The 22,698-nt window shown below is 42.0% G+C and overlaps 1 protein-coding gene across 4 annotated transcripts in view; it reads left to right on the top strand.

The window, feature by feature from the left end:
* The first annotated feature begins 17,976 nt into the window (after positions 1–17,976).
* CPQ (carboxypeptidase Q) overlaps positions 17,977–22,698 on the top strand; it is a 537,298-nt gene continuing 532,576 nt past the window's right edge. For 2 of the 4 annotated variants that reach the window (XM_070477361.1, XM_070477362.1), the window contains exon 1: positions 18,163–18,379. The gene's annotated coding sequence lies outside the window, so the exon portion shown is untranslated. Of the gene's footprint in view, positions 18,078–18,160; positions 18,380–22,698 lie in introns of those variants that run through there. The other 2 variants (XM_070477364.1, XM_070477363.1) reach the window with 2 other exon arrangements.

Genomic DNA, 22,698 nt, shown 5'->3' with positions numbered 1-22,698 from the left:
TCATTCGTATTATGTCTTTTTAGATTTGCATATAAAGGATGCCTTGCTATGTTTCTGTTTCTGTGTCTGACTTAACTTCACTCAGTATGACATTCTCTAGGTCCATTCATGTTGCTGCAAATGACATTATTTCATTCTTTTACATGGCTGTGTAATATTCCATTGTACGTAAGTATCACATCTTCTTTATCCATTCTTCTGTAGGTGGACATTTAGGTTACTTCCATAAGATTTCCTTATTTGAATGACTAACCTCTTTATAAAAGTTTGTTCTTCCTTCTCTTTTCCCATCAAAAATTCCTATTAACAAATCTGGGGGAAATAGTCTGAATGACTTTGGTGGACTACAGAGGAAGCTTTTGTTGTTGCTGCTGTTGTTTGAATTTTGGCAGGAGTTGCACCACATAGCACGTGGGGTCTTATTTCCCTGACCAGGGGTCAAACCCATCCCCCCTGTTGTGGAAGCTTGTAGTCTTAACCACTGGACCACCAGAGTCCCTAGAGAAAGTTTCGACTTTTGGGTTTCCTGAATAATATAAATTAAAGCCAAGGGCAACAATGTGAAAAGAAGGGGAACATATATTAAGGGGACCTGGAAGCTTTGCTCCAGGGCCCATGGAAAGAAACAAAATGACAATGTGGCTCTTGCTTATGGAGACATGTCATGCTCAGGGGTCCTGGGCCAGGCACAGCGGTTGGAGATACAGGTCCACAGGATATGAAGGGTGCAGCTCAGGGTTTTTGGAGGAACTGCTTTCAGGGTGAAACTGAAATAGAAGGCCGGGCTCAATGGACCGTGAAGTGTCAATCCAAAGAGATCTGGATACCAGACCACAGGACAGAAGTAGAGATAAGCAACCAGAGAAGAGGTTTAGAGTGGAGAGTACACAGTGGAACCTGGAGCAATTTTCTGAACCCCTGGGGCATAACTAGGAACTGTCTTTGGCTCCCCAGCAGACTTAGCTGTGGTGAACTTAACCCTTTTACCTCTTAAGGTCATCCAGCCAAATCATGTACTTTATGAATTAGGACCCTCTGGGAAGCAAAGGGCAAAAACACTAACTAAATTAAGCTTAAATATTAATAAAAAGAAGGGAATTATTGGTGCATATAGCTGAAAGGGGCAAATCTACTTTTAGAAACAACTACATCTTGGGGTTCACATGGTATCAGTACTTTCCATCTTGTTTTTGCTCAACTCTGCTTCCCTCTTTGGTTTGACTGCATTTTTTTAACCACATGAAAAGGGCTAGGAAAGGTGTTTTCAGATAGATCATCTTCCACTTTCCTTTATCTGTCCAGAAGAATCCACCCTCTTTCTTCCAGTTTTTGCAGTACATTTTAAGGAAGACTCTAGGTCAGTTTGAGTCATATATCCGTTAACAAGCCAGTCACATGGTCAGGAAGATGGCATACTCTTAGTGGTCATTCTGGGTGTGGTGGGAGTGGGCACAAATGTACCAGAATCACGTGGAATGGCAGTGCAATGGATCTCTAGAAGGGCTACCAGAGGAACAGAGGGTGGATGCATGGAGGGGGTTGGGGGAACCATACAACCATTCCAGGCTGCTCTACCCACACCAAGGGGGATACATTTTACAAATTCCAGTCATCTCCTGTCCTGAAGTATTCTGTGTGCTAGAATTATCTCTATCATGTCCAGGAATGACCTTGGAAGGCTAGGTCTGAGGACTGTTAACATTCTTGCTATGGCACTGGCTTCCTTTTGAGTCAGGCCCTTTCTCTACATGCTAAACTAGTGTCTACTCTCATCCATTAAAAAAATAATAATTAATTAATTGGCTGTGCTGGGTCTTCATTGCCAATCTCAGCCACTTTTGTTTGTCATTTAAGTGTCCACAAAGAGATCAGTTAAGAGTTACACTGATTCGAGTACATGTAGTGGGCAAAGTGTGTCCAGGCTTGGCCAAGCAAAGAAATGAAGCTTCAGGTCTCTGGTGAGATATTCCTTGCCAGGGCGACCTAGTGACAGTTTCTGCCTCTAGGAGAAAATGTTATAATATACTCACAGAGAAGGCAGGTAGTGTTGACTTGTTTCTCATCGCACTTGCTTCATTCTATCTATCTATCTATCTATCTATCTATCTATCTATCTATCTGTTACCTTCTGTCACCTATTACACTTGTATACACTTGCCATGTGCCAGGTATCATTTTACAAACTTTTTTTTTTTTTTACAAACATCAGCTTCTTTATTCCACATAATCTTCATATCCTAACATTTTGTGTCAGAGTTGAGGAAAGAATTTTTCTTCTGCAGGTTTATGAAAATCCTCAAATTGATCCTAAACATTTGAAAGTATTCAATAATTAAAATGAACAATGAGAAACTTGTTCAGTCACTAAGCCATGTCTGACTCTTTGTGACCCCATGGACTGCAGCACACCAAGCTTCCCTGTCCTTCACCATCTCCCAGAGTTTGTTCAAACTCATGTCCACTGAGTCAGTGATGCCATCCAACCATCTCATCCTCTGTTGCCCCCTTCTATTCCTGCCCTCAATCTTTCCTAGCACCAGAAACTTACCTCAGAGCAAATCAAGGTTACCTCCCTCCTCCACCAAAAAAAGAATAAAAAGAAGAAGAAAATGTTAAATAAGTAAAGAAGCAACAGTGAGAACTGGACATGGAACAACAGACTGTTTCCAAATTGGGAAAGGAGTACATCAAGGCTCTATATTGCCACCCTGCAGAGAACATCATGCGAAATGCTGGGTTGGATGAAGCACAAGTTGGAATCAAGATTGCCAGGAGAAATAACGATAACCTCAGATATGCAGATGACACCACCCTCATGGCAGAAAGCAAAGAAGCATTAAATAGCCTCTTGATGAAAGTGAAAGAGGAGAGTGAAAAAGCTGGCTTAAAACTCAACATTCAGAAAACTAAGATCATGGCATCTGGTTCCATCACTTCATGGCAAACAGATGGAGAAACAATGGAAACAGTGAGAGACTTCATTTTGGGGGGCTCCAAAATCACTGCAGATGGTGACTGCAGCCATGAAATTAAAAGATGCTTGTTCCTTGGAAGAAAAGCTATGACCAACCTAGACAGTAAATCAAAAAGCAGAGACATTACTTTACCAACAAAGGTCTGTCTAGTCAAAGCCATGTTTTTTCCAGTGGTCATGTATGGATGTGAGAGTTGGACTATAAAGAAGGCTGAGTGCCAAAGAATTGATGCTTTTGAACTGTGGTGTTGGAGAAGACTCCTGAGAGTCCCTTGGACTGCAAGGAGATCCAACCAGTCCTTCCTTAAGGAAATCAGTCCTGAATATTCATTGGAAGGACTGATACTGAAGCTGAAGCTCCAATACTTTGGCCACCTGATGCAAAGAACTGACTCATTGGAAAAGACCCTGATGCTGGGAAAGATTGAAGGTGGGAGGAGAAAGGGATGACAGAGGATGAGGTGGTTGGATGGCATCACCGACTCAATGGACATGAGTTTGAGTAAACTCTGGGAGTTGGTGATGGACAGAGAAGCCTGGTGTGCTGCAGTCCATGAGGTCACAAAGAGCTGGATACGATTGAGTGAACTGAACTGAAATATTTAGTCCTTGGGTCTTCTGAAAATTATAATTTCAGACAGTCCTCTGAACTATCTTAATGTGATATAAATAAATGGAATTCAATTTTCTAGGTACTAGATACTATGGTAAAAAATAACAAAAAACCTGTGTGCTTCATTGCTTGGTGATGTCTGACTCTTTGTGACCCCAGGGACTGTAGCCTGCCAGTCTCCTCTGCCCATGGGATTCTCCAGGCAAGAATACTAGAGTGGGTTGCCAGGCCCTCCTCCAGGATATCCTCTCAACCCAGGGATCATTTGAACCCAGGTCTCTTGCACTGGATTCTTTACTGTCTCAGCCACCAGGGAAGTCCTTGTAAAAAAAAATATACTTACTTATTTGTTCTTAGTGAATGAGTCACAGTTCCTGCTCTCATGAAACTTACTCTCTAGTGAATAATAGTGACATGTGGCAGAGACTGATAACTGCCTCCCTGTTTATTCCATCCTTCTTCATATTAGTAACAGAATCCCCAGGAGTCTTAGCTGTGCTTGTGGTGGGCAATGAGAAACTACTTTCCCTAGCACATGTGTAACTAAATGAGGCTATGAAATTATATTTTGGGTAATTAGATGTGAGCAGAAGCAATGCGTGCAACACCCAGGCCAGTTGATTGAAGAATCTCCTTTCTCTCACGTCTTTTGCCTCCCTTCCCATGGAGGGAAAAGTGCAGATATGGTGCTGGGGTCTACCTTCAACCATGGGTAAGAACCACACTCTAGAAGCCTATCTCAAAATCAGATCCCTGTAAGAGAAATAAATCTTAGAGAAAATGACTTAAGTAACTCTGATCTCCATTATTCCAAGGATGGTACAAAGCTATACTATTCTAGATACATAAGAGAAAGGTTAATTCATTACCACCATGGATGCTTTATAGCATTAAACCTTAATTCTCTTGATTGGGAAGGGCTGCTTGAGGATGTTGAAGAAAACATTAAAAGAAACCTGCGTTCCTGGGTGTCCACATGGACCTCAGCCTCCAAACCATTTTGACTGCCTGCTCATTTTGAACAATATGAAAGAGAACTGAATATCATTATTGTTTGAGTGTCTATGTTTTGTGCAGTCTCATATTCAGCAGCTTAGCCTTTTGCCTATCTAATTTATGCCAACAGGAGAACGAGCATTGTCATGGGACTCAAGAGAGCTGGGTTCAAAGAGGTTTTTGATGTTGGGCCAGTTGGTCTTGATCTGAGAAGATACAGAAGAATAGCTTGGGGGTTGTCCTTGTCTCAGTGCTTTGGCCAAGGGAGCCCATCTGGACAGAACAGTGTTTGCACACTCAGGGAGAGTGTCTGTGCACCAATGCCAGGAGCTGCTTTTCCCACCTGCCTCCTGCCCTGCTCTGTCCTAGATCCTTGTGGGGCAAATACCCCTCTTATTTATGAATGAAAAGTTCGAACTGCCAAGGAGTAAAGTGAACATGTAAAAGAGCTGTCAGACCAAACACCTATCATTCAACTGACTTTCTCTGGAAGACACATCTTTCCTTAAAGACAGAAAGTTGTAGTTGCCGGCAGAGAGGATATTAGGGGTCATCTTAGGGGAATGCTGCATTCTGGGTTCTACTCAATTTTTGTTTCTCTCCTATATGTAGACTTGGTGGTACCAAACTGATCTCCCTTCTCATACTTCTTATCAACAGCCAGGGCACATTGTAGATAGCTAGCATTGGTGCCCAAAATGCAAAGCCCATGGAGTATACCACGTGCAAGTCTTGCAATCACAAGGTAGGGGAGATATCAATCTATATTTTATGGATGAGAGCGCTGATGTCTAGAGAATTTTAGGTAACTTAAAAAAGGCAACAAAAATACTAAGTGATTGGTTCCACAACTGAAGTTCTTTCTATCGACCATGTAGTCTCTAAATATTGAGTAAAAATGTCCTCTATGGTAGATTTTTAAAATGCTTTGAGCCTATGCCAATATCAAACTTTTAAATTTAGTTTATTTACTTGGCTGTGCCAGGTGTTAGTTGTGGCGTGTGGGAGTCCAGTTTCCTGACCAGGAATCAAACCTGGACTCCAGGCATTGGGAGCATGGAGTCTTAGTGTCTGGACCAGCAGGGAAGTAACTTGGATTGAACTATTGATCCCAGTTTTCACTTCTCCTTGTATCTACATTCTTTACAAGTGAGTTGATTGTTTGTCTCACTAGAGGCACAGTGTACTGCCCTGCCTCTTTATGTGGGTGGACCTCACCAGGTCCCTGTTCTGAGCCTCGGCCTTCAGAGACATTACAGTTTCTGCCTTCCCTCTGGGGCTTCTGTCATTATGGAAAGAAGATGCCCTGGATGGTCAACTGTATCAAGGAGGATAAGAAGCCCCCATAGGCAGTGTTTCCCCAGGGCCCAGAATTAACACACCTGGATCAGATATGGAGGCCAACCTACAGCCAGGGACTGAGCCCAGACAGATTTGCTGAGCAGAGCAGCCAGCTGAGCCCAGCCTAGAATGGGCCTGGCCAGCCTGAAGACATGAGCAAAAATAAACGAGCTGTTTTAGACACTGAGAAGATTTGTTATACATCAATAGTTGGCTGAGACAATCTCTTTAGAACACTTTTTATCCACTGTAGAAATTTTTGCACTGTCCTGAAATTGGGATGAGAGAGGTAATTACTCTGCTTGTAAAAGTTCCCTGTAGCTTCTAGGATGAAGTCTACACTCTAACTGATCTCCAAACAGTCTTGGTTCTTATCCTTGCCTGACTGTCCACTTTATCACCTCTACACACTCACCATGTTGGATCCCCATGTCAATCACTATGTTTCACACCTTCATGTCTTTGTGTATTCAGCAGCCTCTCCCTGGAATGTCCTGACTCCTCTGCCTAATTAATTCCAATCATTTTTTCAAGATGAAGCAAAACTTCACCTCATTCGGGAAGGTTTCTTGGCCCTCTGGTATAATTTCGATGCTTCTTTAGGTATGTTCACCTTTCGTCTAGCCCTTGTCTCACTGTCTCAAAACCATCTTTTCAAGTGCTTGCCTCTTCCACCTGCCTCTAATCTCCTTGAGAGCAGAGGCACTGTTTCATTTGTCTGATTCCTGGAATCCATCACAATGCTGAGGACAACCCCACAGGGAATGAATGCTAAGAAAAAACGTAAATATCAAGCAATCACTTAAAACATTCCCAAGAAATCCTTCTGTATTTAAGAGGAGGCTCTTTTTCCTCAATAGGAGAAGGATTTTAACTGTACATGATCTCCCAGGCCCCCCATGAAGTACTTACGGGCTGCCACTATGTTTTTTAAAAAATTTAATTGTCAAGAAATGCACATACCATAACACAAAATTTGCCATCTTAACCATTTTTAGGTGTACAGTTCAGTAGCACTAAACACATTCACATTGTTTTGCTACCATCATCATTGTTTATCTACAGAACACTCTTCCTCTTGCAAATCTGAAATTCTCTACCCCATAAACAATAACTCCTCATTTTCCCCTAACTCCAGTCCCTAGCAACTACCAGCTACTTCCTGTCTCTATGAGTCTGACTATTCCAGATACTTCTTACAAGTGGAATTATCAGTCACTGTCCTTTTATGACTAGTTTACTCGGCATAATGTCCTTGAGGTTTATCCTTAAAGCATACATCAAATTTTCCTCGTTTCTGAGCCTGAGTAGTGTTTGTGGCTAATATTTTAGAAAATCTTAATCTATAAATATGTTTTAACGGTATAGTAACATCTCATGAACAATGAGACCAAGAAAAAAAAAAAAACCAACTGGATTTGGTCCTGCAATTCTGGGAAAACTAAATTGTTAATCAGATAATTGCAGAATAGCACATTCAAAATAAATATCAAGCTATTCCTTTGAAATTCTGATGTTGGAAAACAGGGCCACCACCTGGTATATTCTATATTTATTTGGTTTTGGGGAGTGTAATTTGGCTGCAGTTCACTATAATTAAGAACAGTATTATAACGGAGTTTAGCTCAACTCATATATTGGCTTTGACTTATGTGACACATGTTATCATTTGGGTTTGTTACGTGAGCCAAAAGCTTTATTTCAAACATGGTTTCTACCATAGTGCTGTTCTCTGCTGGGAATGGAGGAATGGTTTCGAAATATAATCCATTCCCTTATATTTAATTTCTTTCTTTTTCTGGCCATGCCACACGGTGTGCGGGATATTTGATCCTGACTAGGTATCGAACCTGTGCCCCCTGCAGGGTAAGCATGGAGTCTTAACTACTTGACTGCCAGGGAAGTTCCTATGCTTAATTTTACTTCTCGGTTCTTAAATGGCTCTGCAAGTCAATATACTTTGCTCCCATGGTTATCCTGGCCAGCTCAGTCTTAACTATTACTAGGACTTACAACACGAATATTTATTGAGTGCCTATGATGTGTCAGACAGTGTTCTAGATGCTGGAAATACCGTGGGTAAAAAGGAAAACTCCCTGCCCTTGAGAAATTTTCAGACATCATATAATAAACATGATAAATAAATACTATTACATAGTATGTTGGAAAATCTCATGCATGGGGAAAAAATACAGAGCAGGTTAAGGGTGGTTTGGGGCTGGTTACAGTACTAAATAGGAGAAAGTGAAGTGAAAGTGAAAGTCGCTCAGTCGTGTCAGACTCTTTGCTACCCCATGGGCTATATAGTCCATGGAATTCTCCAGGCCAGAATATTGGAGTCAGTAGCCCTTTCTTTCTCTAGGGGATTTTCCCAACCCAGGTCTCCCACATTGCAGGCAGATTCTTTACCAGCCAAGCCATACAAGGGAAGCCCAAGAATACTGGAGCAGGCAGCCTATCCCTTCTCCAGGGGATCTTCTCAACCCAGTAATCGAACTGGGGTCTCCTGCATTGCAAGCAGATTCTTTACCAGCTGAGCTATCAGGGAATCCCATACAGTAGGTAGTCAGGGTTAACCTTAGAGAGAAGATGAAAAGTGATCCAAAACCTGAAGGACATGGCTGAGGAAGAGTTGGTTAAGTCTAGGAAGAGGAGCAGCTAGTGCAAAGTTCCTAATGCACAGTGTTTAAGGAGTGGCAACAAAGAAAGCAGTTTGGTTGGAGAAGACTAACCCTGGGGAAAAGAAGTGAGGATGGAGGCGACATCATGCAGCATCTTGTAGGCTGTTATTAGCACCTTGACTCTCTGGATACAATGGGAAGTTACTGGAGAGTTTTGAACAGGATGATATTATCTGACTTTCACTGTTAAAAGTTCTATTCCAATATTTAAATTTAAAATGCTTTAATTATGGTAAAAAACATGGAACATAAAATATGTGACATATACATTTTAAGCATACAGTTCAGTAGTGTTGGGTGTATTTGCAATGTTGTGCAAATCTCCAGATCTTTTGCATACTACAAAACTGAAAACTATACCCATTAAACAACTCTCCATTTCCCCTTTCTGCTAGTCCCAGGCAACCATCATTCTACTTTCTGTTTCTTAGAATTTGACTACTTTCATTACCTCATATAAGTGGAATCTTATGAATATTTGTCTTCTTGTGAGTGGCTTGGGCTTCCCTGGTGGCTCAGAGGTAAAGGATCTGCCTGCCAATGCAGGAGATGTGGGTTCAATCCCTGGGCCGGGAAGATCCCCTAAAGGAAGAAATGGCAACCCATTCCAGTATTCTTGCCTGGAAAATTCCATGGACAGGGGAGCCTGGTGAGCTGCAGTCCATGGGGCCACAAACTTAGCATAATGTCCTCAAGATTCATCCACATTGTAACATTTAATAGGATTTCTTTCCTTTTTAAGACTGAATAATACCCATTAGATCTACATACTGAATTTTGTTTATTCATTCATTCACTGACGAAAATTTGGATTGCTTCCACTTCTTGGCTCTTCTGAACAATGCTGCTATGAACATGGATGAGCAAATGTCTCTTTGAGACTTTACTTTCAGTTCTTTTGGATATATACCCAGAGTAGGATACCTGGGACCTATGATAATCCTATTTTTACAGTTTTGAGCATTTTTCTTTTTCTTTTAATTTTTTGCCACTTTTTAAATTTTTTAATTGAAGGATAATTGCTTTACAGAATTTTGTGGTTTTCTGTCAAACAACAACAAGAATCAGTCATAGGTACACTCATCTCCCTCCCTCCCATCTCCCTCCCCATCCCACCCTTCTAGATTATCACAGAGTCCTTCTATAGTGACTGCACCATTTTACATTCCAACTAACAGGGTGCTACTGTTCCAATTTCTTCATAACCTTGCCAACACTTGTTATTTTCTATTTTTGGTTTTGTTGTTGGCTGTACTGTGTGGCATTTGGGATCTTAGTTCTCTGAGGGATCGAATCTATGACCCTGCAGTGGGAGCTTGGAGTTTTAACCACTGAACCTCCATTGAAGTTCCTGTTTGTTTTTTTTTTAAACAGTAACCATCCTAATGGGTATGAGGTGCTATCTCTTTGTGGTTTTGATTTGTATTTCTCTAATGATTAGTGAGCAACTTTTTATATGCTTATTGACTATTGTATGTTATCTTTGAAGAAATGTCTATTCAAGTTCTTTGCTCATTTTTAGTTCTGCTATCTGGGGGTCTTTTGTTGTTGAGTTATAGGAGTTCTTTAGATATTTGAGTATAAGCCTGTTATCAGATACATGATTTACAAATATTTTCTCCTGTTTTTAGGGGGAAATTTTCACTCTGTTGATTGTGTCCTTCAAAGCACAGAAGTTTTAAAGTTTGGTGAAGTCCAATTAACACATTTTTACTATTGTTGCCTGTGCTTTTGGTGTCATATCCAAGAAATCATTGCCAAACCCAATGTCATGGAATTTCTTTCCAAGGTCTTCTTCTAAGAGTTTCATAGTTTTAGGTCTTATGTTTTAGGACTTCAATCCATTTTGAGTTAATTTTTGTATATGGTATAAGGTAAGAGTGGAATTTTATTCATTTGCATGTGGATGTTCAGGTTCTCAGTATCATTTGTTGAAGAGACTATCCTTTCTTTATTGAGGACTCTTGGCATCTTTGGCAAAGAACATTTGGCCATATACATGAGGATTTATTTTTCGGGTCTCTGTTCTAAGCCATTGGTCTATATGTCTGTGTCTATACCATCAAACGTAAAGGAGTCAGATAGAAAATAATATAAATTGTATGATTCCATTTATATAAAATTCCAAAATGATTTAATCTATTGTGTTAGAAGTAAGGGGGTATACTTGTGGGTGGGTAACAACTGTAAGGGGAATGAAGGGGGTTTTGGTGGTACTGGTAATATTATCTATTGATCTTCATGTTGATTATACAGGTATGTTCACATGAAAAGTCACTGAGCTAAACACAGGTATTTAGCATTCATAATTATCAGACTCTTTATACTATTTAATATAATCTTAATTAAAAGTGGTTGCCTAGAGACAGAGAAATATGATCAAAATCCATTGATTCTATACTGCTTTTAATTATAATGACACTCATTTTCCTGCACTGGATTTACAGTAGACAAGTTAAAGGAATAGATATACATTTCAGCCTTTCCTGTTCAGGGAGCCCTCTTTTTCACATACCTGGGAGAGCTGTTAGAAGTGAGTGATGAAAGGAAATAAGTAATGCTTCTTATTGCATTCTTTGAAGAATCAACATAACATTGAATTTTGTTAGCTGACATATAGCATTCAATTATAACACCTTCTCTAATCGCAATATTTTGAAGATGCCAACTTTGACAAAAGACAACTTTTTTTTTTTCATAATGCCAAGTTGATCAGGACCCATCAAAATAAGGACCCACAGTTATTCCTGCAAACCCACGTCAAGGGAAAAAGAAGGTGCAGACCTCTCTTCAGTAGTGTGCATATTAGAACTTCCCAGTCTATGTGCCTTGGTACACTGTGTGCTGGGAATGAATTACATGTGTATGGAGGCTGGATTCTACTCAACCTTCAAGAGTGGTTAAGCCAGGCCTGAAGAGGAAGAAATTACTGGGCTGGTCATTCCTACAATGAGATACCTCGTTCTTCAAATCCATTTTTTCCTATAGATATTTTCCCTGTGTGCAGTAATGTACAAAGGGTTGGAAAGTCAGTAATGAGAAAAATAATAAGAGACTCCTAGCAGTGAGGCAGTGGCACCCCACTCCAATACCCTTGCCTGGAAAACCCCGTGGCTGGAGGAGCCTGGTGGGCTTCAGTCCATGGGGTCGCGAAGACCCGGACACGACTGAGCAACTTCCCTTTCACTTTTCACTTTCATGCACTGGAGAAGGAAATGGCAACCCACTCCAGTATTCTTGCCTGGAGAATCCCAGGGACGGGGGAGCCTGATGGGCTGCTGTCTATGGGGAAGCACACAGTTGAACGCAACTGACGCAACTTAGCAGCAGCAGCCGCAGCAGCACAGTGAAGAATTCCATTTATAAACAGAGAATATTTCTAAATTCTGATAGTAACTGAGCTTTCTGGGTGGGCCAGAGGAGTCTCTAGGGAAGAAAAACAAGGTATAGGGGTTTCCAGGGAAAGTTCTGCAGTCCAAGTACTTGTTTTTGAATGATGGCTCTATCATTAACCAATTGCTTTGAAAAGTACTTGAAAAACAAAATGACACTGCCCTGTGCCTCATTTTCTTCATCTATGATTCATAGAAATCTACTTCAGAGAGTTGTATGAAAATTAAATTCCATTAGCTCAGTGCTTAGCTATATGCTAAGTGATCAAGAAATATTAGCTATTGTTAACACTGACTACCACTGTGTACCACTTATTGAGTACCAGGCTTGAATGCCAGACTTGCAAGGAATTTTTATAAAGCTTATTCAATCTAATCCTCAAAGTAGGTTTATTATTTCCTATTTTATAGATAAGAAAATTAATGCAGAGAGAGGCTAAATGATTTGTCCATGGCTAACAGCTAACAAATGGCAGAGCCAGACTTTAACTTCTAGGTCATGTAAACTCATGGTCTTTCAATGTTTTTGCTAATATACTCCTTGGGACATTAAAAAAATTACTTCTATAATTTTCATTATAATTATAATAGTTTCAAAGAATACAATTTCCAGCATTGTGAATACTGACATTTCAAAATAAAACTGTTATATCACTCTTCGTATCCAATGGCATTTAAATTTCACAGTGATTGGCACCATAGTCCATTTAAAAATACATGAAAAAACTTATAATAGTTATAAATTTTGCACAGTTCCTTTCCTTCCATGAACTTATTTTTCCATCTCAATGCCCTTATTCCAGGATTTTACCTCCCAGTTTTTATGATTCAAAGTAATTTTTGGCTTCCCTACCTGTCATAATTCTTTACATTAATAAATACACATAAATTTCCTGTGACCATAAGGTCTTGTGTTGAAAATTTTTTCTGAATTGTATTATCATTATATTTACCAGTAGTTCAAAATTCATTAAAACATATTATGAATTCACTAACTATTGAATATGGGCTTCCCTGAGCGCTCAGTTGGTGAAGAATCCACCCGCAATGCAGGTGGCCCTGGTTCAATTCCTTGGTGGGAAAGATCCCCTGGAGAAGGGATAGGCTATCTGCTCCAGTATTCTTGCACTTCCCTTGTGGCTCAGCTGGTAAAGAATCCGCCTGCAGTGCAGGAGATCTGGGATCGATCCCTGGGTTGGGAAGATGCCCTGGAGAAGGGAGTCTATTCACTCCAGTATTCTGGCCTGGAGAATTCCATGAACTGTATAGTCCATGGGGTCGCAAAGAATCGGACACCACTGAGCAACTTTCACTTCACAACTATTGAATATAAATGTGAGATACTGGAATGAGATAGATGGGGGTCATGTAGATCTGCAGAACTGATTGAGGGCGGTATCGAAATGTCCCTTACCCTGTCCTCAGGGACACCTCTTCCCTCAGGACAATGCACTTTAGGGAGATGAAGGATACGTGAGAGGAATTCTTTCCTGAGCTTCTGGATCTTAAGCCTCTTCACACCTGTCTGCCTCTTGGAAAGTCCTTCATCACTAAGATGACTACACATTCCAGTTTATGCCTGTTATTCTGGTTTAAGTATTAACAGAACCCCTGTCACTCTCTTAAGTATCTCCGTTTGGAGGATAATATTGACCGTCCCATCAAGTACCCCTTGTGGTTCCCCAAGTGAACATTATTCAGATCTGAAGGCCACTCTTGTAAACCAAGGTGCCTGACTGACTTACTTTTCTCCTGTTAAATTGTAAAAATATTCATTGTACACTTATGTTCCCTGTACTATATTAGTTACTCTGACATATCTTGTCATCAGAATATACCCCATTTTTCTACCCCTCTTTTTTAACAGAAAACTGCAAACCCAGAGAGCTTAAATGACCTGTCACAGGTAGTAAGTGACTAAACCAGAACTCAAGCCTTGCTCCCTGTTTCTAAACCTGCGCTTATAATCAGGTGTAATCTATGGGTCTCCAGCCTTGTGTTGATTTCCTTCCCTCAGGCACGGGGGTCCTACCTTGCTGGAACTTGGGTTGTAGTTTAGGTCTGCCAAACTGCCCTTTTGCCTGAATCTCCACATCAAACACTTCCTACCAGGCTCCCTTTTACAGTCCTCAGCACTTTCTCTTCATCCCTATCCTGGTTCTGTTCACCAGCATCTCTTCTCTAGGTGACCGAACAGTGTCCAGTCCTTTTAGCAAAGGCAGACAGAGTAATTTCTCCAAATGTTAACATTCTGCTCACCTTCCTAAGCCAATGTGGTGCTTCCCATAAAGATGAAGTCTGAACCTCTTAAGATTTACCAGGCCTTTCTTCTCAAATGCACATGTCAGCCCTACTGAACTTTCTCCTTTTTCTTCTCCAACCTCACCCACTTTGCCTGTATTTGTCCCACACATATACCCACCTCCCAAACCCATCTTCTATTGATACTTGGGGCTTCCCTGGTGGCTTAGATGGTAAAGAATCTGCCTGCAATGGAGGGGACCTGAGTTCAATCTCTTAGTGGGGAAGATCCCCTGGAGAAGGGAAGGGCAACCCACTCCAGTATTCTTGCCTGGGAAATCCCATGGACAGAGGAGCCTGGTGGGCTATAGTTCATGGGGTCACAGAGAGTCAGACATGACTGAGCAACTAACATTCATACTTGAGATCCTAGGTAGATCTCCAGGCAGCTTGGTTGGACTTTGGGAGCCACTCTCTGTCCCACTAACTTGGTGTCCTTCCAGTGGTGTGCTGGAGCCAACTGAAACAGTCTTTCAAAGCCGGTTATTCACATCATTTCCCAAGTTCAGTGCTGCATGACATCAGGTTGGCATCTTGAAACTGGCCAGAGTGGAAGTATTCACACAAGGGAAACCGACAAATGGTGCAAATCAGGGACTCTCTTTTTTTTTTCAACTGATTAGTCAACATTTATCAGAACAACACTGTGACCCTCCTGTATTTTCATAACGCTTAGAACACCATTTATTTTATTCATTCAATGAATGTTTACCTACTTCCTACTACATGTCAGATACGGTTCTTATTGATGAGGCTATAAAGGTGGGCAAATAAGATAATCCTTGCCATCATAGAGCTGACAGTGCTGAAAGGGGGAGATTGACCTTAGTCAGATATCCATATGAATTAAATTAAAAATGACAATTATGTTAAGACTGAAAAATTCTTTAAAAATCTACAATAGGTGGGGCTTCTCTGGTGGTCTGGTGGTTAAGAATCCACCTCCAATGCAGGGGACATGGATTCTATCGCTGGTTGGGGAACTAAGATCCCACATGCCCTGGGGCAACTAAGCTTACATGTGACAACTAGAGAGTCCATGTGTCACAACAAGAGAGAAGCCCGTGTACTGCAATGAAGACCTGGCACAGCCAAAACATAAATAAGTAAAATAAAATGGAAAGAACATACATGAAAAGAACAATCTGTAACAGGATATTTGACCTAGTCTAGGATGGTTTTCCTGAGCTAAAATCAGATGAAGGGTAAGTGTAGGTTTAGGAAGGAGCAAGATGAAGGAGCATTCCAGGTCCAGGAAACAACATGTGCTTCGGCTGGAGGGAGCATGACCCTCAGGATCAAGGGAAAGAGGACACGTGTGGCAAGTGGGAGCTTGGTGGGAGGTGCACCTGCAGAGTTAAGGCTGCACAGGGCTTTGCAAGCCCCACCAAAGAGTGTTGTCTTTATCCTAAGAGCAATGGAAAGTCACTGAAGTGTTCTGAGCAGGTAAAGCACATCGAACAAGTGGAAAATCAGTACAGCGTGGCAGTTCAGAAATCAACTCTGGAGCCAGCTTGCCTAGCTCGTCGAAAGGCTGACTCTGTGACTTACTAGCATTTTACTAGTAACTTCTATGTGCCTCGGTTTCCTCATGGGTTAAATGGTGATAAAACCTACTCTGCAGGCTGTTTATCAGGTTGTAAAGCTCTTAGAACAGTGCATAGCTCATCATAAATGCTAACGAAAGGGCTTGTTCAATTAAATAAACAAAAATATCTTTGGTAAGACAACTGAATGTTGTCGGTGGTCTGTGGTCTAATAGGGGATGCAGATAAAAACAAATCATTATAAAATAGCATGGAGTAGGCACAAAACATAGTGGTAACACAAAGATGAAGATGAACTTTCCAGTTATTAGGAGCAGGGTCAAGAGCATAAAGGATGTTCCATTTGGAGAGAGCAGCACTAAGAGGGGTAGAGATTCACAAATGTCACTGACTCTGATGCGATGCTTAAAACTTAAAGCCAGACATCAATAAAAACCAATGAGGGGGGTGGGGGTGTAACGGTGGGGGTTGAAATTCCTGGTGGTCCAGTGGTCAGTGCTCTAATGGTGGGGTCACATTCCATCCCTGGCCAAGGAACTAAGATCCTGCAAGCTGCCTATAAACAACAACAATAAAAACACCCCCCTCCCCAAACAACAATGAGGGGAGAAATGTTGTGGTAGAGGGACTAAGGTGTGATTAATTTCAACTCCAAATGCAGAGGTTTTATGGAGGAGGGCTCCCATTAAGGTTGACTGCATAGGCCTGAACAGGTCACAGTGCTAACTCTGCACCTTACTAGTTTTGTGATTTGACTTCTCTAACTCTTAATGTCCTCATCTGTAAGGTGGGAATAATCATTATAATATAATAATAATAACTCATAGAGTTGTTAAGAAGTCACAGTTAATGCATTAAAATCTTAGCATAAAGTACCCAATAAATGTGAAGCTATTATTATTATATTATGAGTTGAAACTTGAGTGAGAAGAACTTTGGCACTAAAGGAATAAAAGGTCCCAAAGTCAAAAAGCATGTGACACATCTGAAGAATAGCAAGTCAAAAGGCACTTTAAAGTTTGGTCATCAGGGCCAATCTATGAACAGTTTTTACTGGTCCATGATGAGATAAATATAGAAATTGAGAGCAAACATTTAAAAATTAAAAGAACACAAAAATAAATTGACAGTAATTTTATATTTGTATACCTGCTAAATACCTGTAATGAAAATTGGTGTTTGTAGTTTTTTTTTTTTTCACTTTTCTAGCAAGTTTTAAATTGTATCTTCAAAAATGACAGTTCCTGACTTATTGGAAATAATAAATAAACTATCTTTACCTCAGATAATTTGAGAAAAAGTAATACTACAGAGCTGGAGATAGCAACATAGAGATGATCCTGGTGGGCGAGGGTCACCTTTGAGGAACTATTTTGAAAGTCTGAGTTCACACTTAATTCAATGGGCAACGGGGTTACTAAAAGTTTAGAGAGATTCTTAACTGAGGGTTAAGTGTACGGAGGTAAATCGATATTGCAAATTTTGTACTTTTTAAACTTCCCAGGGAGCATGTGTTTTTGTGTTGTTGTTGTCAAAGAGAAGACCTGAATTGCTCTGTGTCTCACAAACATAACTGTTTGTATTTGATAAGTGTAGTTATTCAAAGGAATTCAAATTTATCAAAACAGAAAACGTTGAAAATACGTGAGCACACATTGTGTGACCAACGATGCGAGTGGCTCGTTGATACATAAAGCTACGCCAGGTAGCCAGACGACTCTCCTTGATTCTCCTGCACCCTCATATAATTAATGCATCAACCAAAGAGGCAGGACTGCCGGATCTCTCCCAGCGCGGGTCTTCTCATCCACCTTCATCACCGTCGCTCTCCAACAACCCTGAGGCGCAGGATGGGACAATAACGCTCCATCACCAGGTAGCCCTGGGAGGCGTTGGACAGCTCACCTAATCCCGGGGTTTCCAGACTGCCCTCACCCAGGTGCTGAGACAGCAAAACCTTGAGCATTTTCCTTTCAGCGCCTCAACCACTTCCTTCGCTACCTGCCCGGGCACTCCTGAGAGCACACGGCAGCTCGGGTGAGCCCTTTGGCCACTGAGGTCACATCTCAGGTAGGCCCTTCGGTCACCTGAGCTCTTCAGACCCCCTCGTGGCTCCGAGGTCCAAGGCCGTGGGCACCCGCGAGGCCTGAGAGCGACGTTCTGGCCGAAGGACTCCAAATAAAGAAGCAAGACTGCGAGGGGCTCAGGACACTGTGGAGCCAGATCCAGAAGGTGAGGTGACAGCCGGTAGCCCGCGGCCCTCGGGTCGCTTGAGTCGCAGCGAGGCCGTCGTCTGGCGTCGTGGAGGCGGCGCTTGGCTCCCCCGCCCGCCCGCGGGCGCCCGGAGTCTCTGGCCGCTGCGACCCGCCTTCTCGCCGCGGAAACCCGGCAGCCGCCAGGACCAGGTTGGGCGGGCGGTCCGCGTCGCGGGTGTGGCCGCCGCCATCTGAAGGCTGGGCCTTGAACCTGGCCCTGAGAACGGCCACCCCGCCGCCGCCGCCGCCGCCGCCTCCATAGCTCCAGCGGCCGACCAGGTGCGTGCACCGTCTGCCCGCCCCTGTCAGCCAACGGCTGGGCCTGGCTCCTCCGGGCGGGCGAGCCGAGGCGGGTGGCCGACCCCAGAGTGAGGGGAACTTTCCGAGTAGCTCGTTCGTGGGAGCGACTGACATAGGGGGTGGGGAAGCCGCCGGGAGACCGGCCTGGCCTGTGGCTTCCGCAGCGAAGGGCAAGAAATGAGGACATCGAATGAGGGCGCCGGGATGGAGGAGGATGCTGGGCTCAGGCATCATGGCTCCGTTTCCCTCTCGTCCTGGGACGTGGGAGGGGGAGCTCAGGCCCCAAGCTGCCAAATGCTTCCCTCGCCCGCATCTGGAAGCAATTCCTAGTTCCCCCTTTATCGGGAGCTTCTTTGTGGTTCTTTTCACCTTTTATCTTGTACTTTCATTTTTGGTGTGCAAGTCTAAGCTCCACGCCGGCTCTTAAGTTGCGCGGGACAGAGCCCCTGTTGGACTTGTCAGGTCCTCAGTGGTTCAGACGGTAAAGCGTCTGCCTGCAATGCGCGAGACCCAGGTTCGATTCCTGGGTTGGGAAGATCACCCGGAGAAGGAAATGGCAACCCACTCCAGTATTCTTGCCTGGAAAATCCCATGGATGGAGGAGCCTGGTAGGCTGCAGTCCATGGGGTCGCAAAGAATGGGACTGAGCAACTTCACTTTCTTTTTCTTTCAGTAGTACTGAGGAGTTGCGCGAATAAGTGAGTTCCTATGGAGGAGAACTGGTGAATTAACGTCAGTGAATGAATACACTTGAAATAGAGCTGAATGAAGGAATACATGAATGGATATAAATACACACAACGTGGAGGCAGTGGAGACAGAGGCTTACAACCCTTATCTTCTGGTAGTTTTCCAAAAGCTGTATAGATGTGGCACTCATAAACACAGTCATTCTGATTGTGGCTATTTAAAAGTTCAGTGCTGTATTAAAATAATCCACAGAAGCACTCCTTCATATTTTCATTTTAGGTAGATTTTCCTTTATGTATTGCTTAAAGTGAAGTACGTCTAGGCTGCTGCTGCTTTTTCTTTTGCTTGTATTTTGTTTTCTGACTTTGCAGAATCAGTGTCACTATAATATCATTTAATGTATTTATGAAAGATAAGAGTGAATCTGAAGGCAGTACCACGTGATTCTGCTTTTAGTAATTTGTAAAACCAGACATTTCTTTAAATTCAGGATTGTGGAGGGTCTTGTTTGCTTTCCCGAGACAGGTGCTGGCTGGTTTGTGGGTGACTGAAGAAGGCTGACTATCGTTCAGAGAGGAAAAGAGAGACATTTATCTGTGCACAGGCACTTTGGAAGTGACACAGGTGGAGACTGCTTTAATTCAGTTGGTCACTGCTTCAGTTCCATGTTTCCAGGCCCGGGTTTCAGAAAACCTGGGTGACTTTAGACTTGTTCCTTGATCTCTTTAGGTCTGTTTCTTAATCTTCGAAATGCAAGTGGTTGGATAGGGCCCCTTCCTGAGGTAGACTCCCAGGATTCTCTTTTATTAGGTAAAAGGTGAAATTGCAGGTGATTTTATGAAAGCTTAACTCACTTCAACTGCTCTGCTTGGGATTCTGTAGAATGTTGGCCCCACTGTCTTATCTGCAAATTACAACTCATTCCTCATCTTCTTCACATCTGCTACAGAAGGACCTGGGAGTTTAAAATGAGAATTATAGATTCTGGGCAGGAGGGGAGAAAGGAGGGCAAGAGTGTTTTGTGCATTGCCACAGGCTCCCCATCCTGGGTCTAACTTGTTTTCAATGCAACCAACCTGACAATGCCATATATTTTCAGTATATCTAGGGAATTATCACTATTAATTTGCCTGCATTTGAGATTAGTTATCATAGATCACAACATTTTGGAAATGGAAGGACCTTAGAGATTTTTAAAAGGCACTTAAAAAATCATTTTACATACATATTAAAATATTTCTTGCATGCTACATTTCATGAAGTCCCAAACGTGTTAAGTAAAATAAAATTAATGTTACCCACTTCAGTTCTTTCAAGTCTCTTGGGAGAAGTGAAGTCAGATGTGGTGCTTGGTGGAAAAAAAAAAACAACCTTTTGTGACTGTGTTCTCAAAGATCCAGTTGTTGGGTCACATGTGGTTCCGACATGGAATTTAACAGAGATGATATTTATGGGGCAATAACCACTCACCAAGCACTGTTGCATTTAACCTTTTTACTTGTTTTGCCCATTTCATCCTTGCTGTAAACTTCAGTCCTGCATACCTTGGAATCCCTATTCTACCTTCCAAAAACAGAAATAGTGCTTGGAAAATGGGAAGGTCAGGTATTCAAAACACAGACAATCCCTGCTAGGAAAATCTGTGTAACATTGGAGAATGTGGTCTCTGTGTGTGTTCCAGGATATATATTAAACTCTGGGGCATTGTGGATAAGTGCATTTAGAATGGGAGCTCAGGAGGGGGATAATTAAGACTGAATTACAGAGAATTTGTATAGCATTTTGAAAATTATTGAGTTCCATTGGTACTCCGGAAGACTCTGACATTTTTACATAGGTGCAGATGCATCCTAATGTTAAATGTGCTCAGATTTAACAATCCAGGGAGTATAAAAAGGATCAATCACATCAAGAGATATATGGGTGAGTGGCACCTTTGGACATCGAACTGAGTACAATGTTGTTTCTTGGGTTAGCTTCCAATCCTTGATAAGTTGCTATCTCCCAACCTCCTCCTTTATAAGAGTGACAACTCCTAATGCAAAATACAATGCCTACTTTGCTGTAATCTAGGGGCAGGAATGCAGGATGAGTTTCCAGAACTCTTATAATTAATTGACAAGAGCAAAAGAGGAAAAGAGAGGCCCATGAAGTAAGTGGTAAATTATTTTGTTTCTTCTTTGTCAGTCAAGTTGAGTTTCATAGAAGGCAGAGACCAGTTGCAGCTGCTTGAAAAACTGAGAGTGATGCCAGTTTGATTTAGCTCAGGAGGCTGAAACTTTCCGCCCTGAAGGCTGGTGTGATGGAATAGACCTTCCCATTGCTCACAATATTATGAAAAAAACATTAAAGCAACAATTTTTATTACTTGCCCTGGAGCTAGAGCTTTAAAATGTACTTTCTTTTCCCCCTGCCCTCCCTAAACCACTTAGGCTTTTTAAAACAAACAACCCATTCATGTGTTTGCTGCATCAGATTATTAGTCCTTTCCTTTATTCTCGGGCCCTGTCTCTTTAGTGCAGCTAAGATGAAGGACTGGTGTGCTTCTGTGGAATTTTTCTTTAGTTATTATTTTCTTCTGTGCGTGTTAATTTCAGTAACCGTTTATTGAGTGCATACTGTGTGCCAGATAAAGATGCATGAGATGCCGAGTTTATGGAGGGAAGTGATCCATCCATAAATAACTGCAGCACAGGGTGATGTGGAAGTAGTAGCCACTCATTCTCCCAGGAGAGAGGTTTGGTTAGAATTTAGGAAGACTTCATAGAGCAGGTGAATTTTGACTGGATTTTGAAGCCTAAAGGCCAAAAGGAGGGAGAAGAGTGTTCTGAGCACAGAGAAGAGGATGGGCAAAGGAAAGGAGGCAGTTGGAGCACGACGCTGCCAGGGAGAAACCCGGATTGGGTGGGTCTTGTGAGGCTGGGGCCAGAGAGAGAAGGTCCTTGAATGTCATGTTATTTCATCTTTATCACAGTCTAGAAAATTTTATTTAAGAGTTTTAAAGCTAATTTTTTAATAGGAGGAGTGCTATAATTGGACTTTCTCTAGAAAATAGCTCCAGCAATAACATTTTGGGGAAGCTAGAGATGGAAAGCTGGGAGGCCAGAGGGAAATGAGGATGCTGGTGCTATAGTCCAAAGGAAATGGAATTAAGGGTCTAAACTAGCATAGGTTTGAGAGATATTCAGAAGATAGGGAGAGCAGGGTTTAATGACTAACTGGATATGGTAAGTAAGGTTGACAATAATTCTGAGGTTTTGGTATTGCTTACCTAGGGAGATGGAGATGCCACTAATGAGGGTAATAAACATCAGATGAGGAAGAGGTTTGGGGAGGAAGACAGTGAGTAGAGACAACTGTGGAATATCCACGGGAGATCCTTGATGTATACCCTTGACTAGTGACTATAGTTGTACTGTGACATCATATAGCCAAGACCAGTCAAATTTTATGACAGATCTGCAGTCTAAATAGACAAATCAATTCAATAAATCATGTAAAAAGAAGGAAGAAAACACACTAGACTTTACTAATGACCATTATATTTCAGGTGCTTTTTTCTTAGAACTCTAATTCTTATGTAAGTTCTACTGGAAAAAAAAAAGATA

The sequence above is a fragment of the Odocoileus virginianus genome, chromosome 15 (assembly GCF_023699985.2).
Source record: "Odocoileus virginianus isolate 20LAN1187 ecotype Illinois chromosome 15, Ovbor_1.2, whole genome shotgun sequence".
Taxonomy (NCBI): domain Eukaryota; kingdom Metazoa; phylum Chordata; class Mammalia; order Artiodactyla; family Cervidae; genus Odocoileus; species Odocoileus virginianus.
The sequence above is the reverse complement of the archived record's forward strand: the minus strand, read 5'-3'. Positions and strand labels throughout refer to the sequence as shown.